The sequence below is a fragment of the Octodon degus genome, unplaced genomic scaffold (genome assembly GCF_000260255.1).
Source record: "Octodon degus isolate 3935 unplaced genomic scaffold, OctDeg1.0 scaffold00329, whole genome shotgun sequence".
NCBI classification, from domain to species: Eukaryota; Metazoa; Chordata; class Mammalia; order Rodentia; family Octodontidae; genus Octodon; species Octodon degus.
This window is the reverse complement of record NW_004524905.1, coordinates 136,549-140,504: the sequence shown is the minus strand read 5'-3', so window position 1 is coordinate 140,504 and position 3,956 is coordinate 136,549. Positions and strand designations below refer to the sequence as shown.

General features: G+C 46.3%; 1 protein-coding gene across 4 annotated transcripts in view; it reads left to right on the top strand.

Annotated features, from left to right (window-relative positions):
* The window catches only part of Shroom2 (shroom family member 2), a 173,411-nt gene that overhangs the window by 85,800 nt on the left and 83,655 nt on the right, over positions 1–3,956 (top strand). The window lies entirely within an intron of this gene.

Below are 3,956 nucleotides of genomic sequence, written 5' to 3'. Positions count from 1 at the left end.
TTCTATTGTAATAAAGCACACATAGTATGAAAATTACAATGGACCATCTGAAGAGTTCTCCTTCAAAGGAGAGCGATTCTTCATTTAGGCTGCTATTGTAGTGATATGTACAGAGTTGACTAGGACTTCGTTTTAGCCTTTCAATTGTATATTGGTCTAGCTGAAGTGTTAATGGTAATTATTGAAGATCAGCTTGAGTTTTTTGGGTTCTTTTTTTTTTTTTTTTTTTTTAGTGCAAGGTCTACAGGGTTTCACTACACAGATCAGACTTACACTGATTCTGTTTTCAGCTTCCCAAGTGCTGGGATTACAGGCATGTGCCACCATACCCAGTCTCAGTCGCTGTCTCAGTGCACCCTGGAGGTGGGGCCAGTACTGAAGGCTGGGGGTCAAACCTCCGACCCCTGCGTCTACCTAGGCAGCTGCTTTAATCTGCTGAGCTATCTGGGTGGCACCTGGACTCCCAATATTAAGGAAGGAAAGTTTATTTAGCTCACAGTCTGTGGAGGTTTCAGTCCATGCTCGGCTGGCTCCAAGGCAGAGTGGCACATGGCAGAGGGCAGTGGTTCTTGGCAGTGGAAAACAGCAGGGGCAAAGGGGAGGGTAGCAGCGACAGTGGCCGCTAGCAGGCCTCTCTCCCTTCCTTACACTGCTTCCCGGCTATCTGTTCCTGGGGAGTTGTAGCACTCACACCCATAATCCCAGCACTGGATCAGGAATCAACCACAACCTCTAGAAGTCTGCCCCAGTGACTGCATGAGGTTTTGGGAGGATAACTAGACGCAAACCGTCACAGCTCCTGCCCCAGCTCCTGTGGGGAGACACCTGTGTAGTCAGTGCAGCGGGCACCCAGTGTCCCATGGAAGGGGTGTGCCCCGTGAACGTTGATAGACATCTCTACGTTATGCCGGCCACTTGCCGTCTGCATCACCCCTCCTCCTGTCTACACCCATACCACCCTGACCGTGCCCAATTTCTTCTGCATCACCTCCTGTCAGGTTTTTTTTTTTTTTTGCGGAACCGGGGATTGAACTCAAGCCCTTGCGCTTGCCAGGGAAGTGTTTATTCTACTGAGCCATCTCCCCAGCCCACCTCCTGCCAGTTTGTTTTTCTCACTGTGAAAATGAAACATGATTTTATAGTTTACATCTACATTTCTACGATTGCAAGTAAAGCCAACCCTCATCTCGTGTGGTTGGAAAGAGAGCTCGGCAGCATAAGCGCCTGTCTGGCAAGCGAAGGGACCTGAGTTTGACCCCTGGTACCATATGCTGCACTGGCCCTGGAACCCCAGATGCACTGTGCTGACCCTAAAACCGGGCATGGCGGTTCATGCCTATAATCTAGTGCTGAGGAGGCTGGGACAGGAGGATCTCTGTGAGTCGAAACTACATAGTGAGACCCTGTACCAAGTAAATTTTAAAAATGCATTTTTTTTAAAAAAAAAAAAGAAGTGTGATGTATCTTTTTTTTTTTTTTTTCAGTTTTATTTTTGTAATGGAGATGAATCCATGCTAGGCAAGTAACCTCTGTGCTATATATGATTTTTTTTTAAAATCTAGGGGGGCTGGGGAGATAGCTCAGTGGATAAGTGCTTCCCTGGCAAGCACAAGGGCCTGAGTTCAATCCCCGGTTCCATAAATAAATAAATAAATAAATAAAAATTAAAAAATAAAATAAAAAAATCTAGAAGTGCATATTTAAAGATAGACACAGACAACCTGGAACCTGTTCAAAGGCCAGCACCCAAGCCATCTGAGAAGGAAGGAGGGGAAGCCACATGACACTTCCTGGCTGGGGTCTTTAAAATTCTCCAGGGAAGAGAGATGCAGCCTTTGCCTTTGTCCTGAATAAAGGGTTGACTCAGGCTTTACAAAGAACCCCTTTTTGCTTTTTTTATTTAAAACAGGGTCTACAGGGTCTTATGACACAGATTGGACTCATAGTAGCTCTGAGATTACAGGTGCATGCCCAGTCTCAGTCGCTGTTTCAGTGTACCTCAGGGGCAGGGCTAGCAAGGCCTGCCGGGGATCAAACCCTGGTCCCTGTGTCTGCCTAAGCAGGCACTTTAGTCAGCTCAGCTTCTGGCTGGCCCTTCAGCTATCTGGCCGGCCCTTGCATTTTATATGACTAGCTTTATAGGACCTTTAAATGGAGGCACTGAGCTTACGTAGTTTGGTAGAATTTTTAATAGTTTTGGTAATATATAGCAAAATTAAAAAACAGCAGTGAATTAAAAAACTTTCAAACACACTTTTAATAACATCCTGAGATTTCAAATGTTTCAGAATTATTTTGTTAATTTTCAATAATAGATATAGGTATTTGTCGATTAGACCAGAAACTAGCCTGAAGGAAATTTTCCAAGTTAATGAATTCATTAATACTGGGATTTGTGGCTGTCACAGTGCTGTAAATGATAAAAGATGTACATAATTAGTACTTGTAAAACAGACTCTTTCCTAATTATTTTTCATCCCTGGACAAGTAATCTTCTCTGTGTACATTTTGATCTTCCCACCAGCTTCCTTTGCCATCCCCAGCAACTTTGAGTCTGTCCTCTGTCCTGCTGGATCAGTTGGCACTTATTATCCTCGTTCGCAGAGCCACAGCAGGAGGGTGTCCGTGTACATAATTCAGTGGGACTGCAGCCGCAGCCCAGTGGTCCCGGTTCCATCCCTGGCACCACAGAGAAAGTGTGTGCTTTATAAATCTGCATTCTGTAGGGCTGGGGGGATAAGATAGTTCAGTGATCTAAGCTCCTGCCTGGGAAGCACAGGGACCCAAGGTCGATCTCCAGTACCACATGCTGTGCGGGCTTCCAGAGCCCCCAGTGCACCCTGCCAGTGCCACTCACCTGTAATCTCCCTGCTGAGGAAAGTGTTTTAGAATGTGTTCTGTAAATAACTAGTAGCCTGGGCTACAAGCCACCAATACCAATTATTGGCTTACTTAAAAGCGTGACCAGATGGATCGTTCAGTGGCTGACTGCTGAACTTGGAGGATCCATACGCTTCCGAGCTAAGCTGCTCTCTAGTTAGTAATTAATCTCTGCTCGGCTGAAGAAGTGCACCTTTCTGAGAGAGTCCAGGGACTCTTTACCGTGTGTTTGTCTCGTGTGTCTACAGTTGTCTACAGTTGGCTCGCGTGCTTTTCCCGTGTACATCCAGACCCGTGAAGACAGTGCAGCCCGGTCTGGACTGGTCTGGGCTCTGGGATTTTTCAGGGGCCCACAGGTTATTTTGCTGAGTGGCTGTGATGATTGGTTACTGACGTAACTTAAGCAAAGACTGAAGCAAAACTGGGTGGTACATTAACTTACTAGCCTGGTGGATAAAGCCCTTGCTGTTGGCAGAATTGCGGAGGAATAAGAGCACCTGGGTCGCCTGTTGCTAGAGGTCATGGCTGTCTCTGATAGCTGTGGACACCATCTTCTAAGGTTTTCTTAATTCACAGGCAAATTGCTGTAAGCTGAGCTCCTAAAAAGTACCTAGATTTTCACTTGCCTTGGCAAAGACTTCTTTTAAATATCACACCATCAATTATTTTGGGAAGCTTATAATTACCCTGAGGATCTTTTCTTCCAAATATCTTCACAATGGAGAGTGCACCTGCCTCTTGGGCCTCAATCGCATGTGGAGAAGTTGGCTTTGTGACCCTGCCCTGGGTTGTAGGGGCTTCTGTGGGGGCCATAGATAGGGTTCATACTTGTGGCTTCCTGCCTCTTTGTGGCAGACTTAAATCCCTTTGTGACTCTAATTCCATCCTCTAAGCTTGTATTCAGGAGCAGATTAATGCCAAGGGGAGATTTTACGAGGGAGGCTGTAAGGGTTAGACAGTCCCTGTCCAGTGATGAGGTAGTTAAAGGAAGGAGACTGCAAATGGGCGACTGCACTGTACTTGCCAGAAGAGGTTCCTGCCACCACGGGCATCCCTTCTGGGATGTCTTGAGGCTG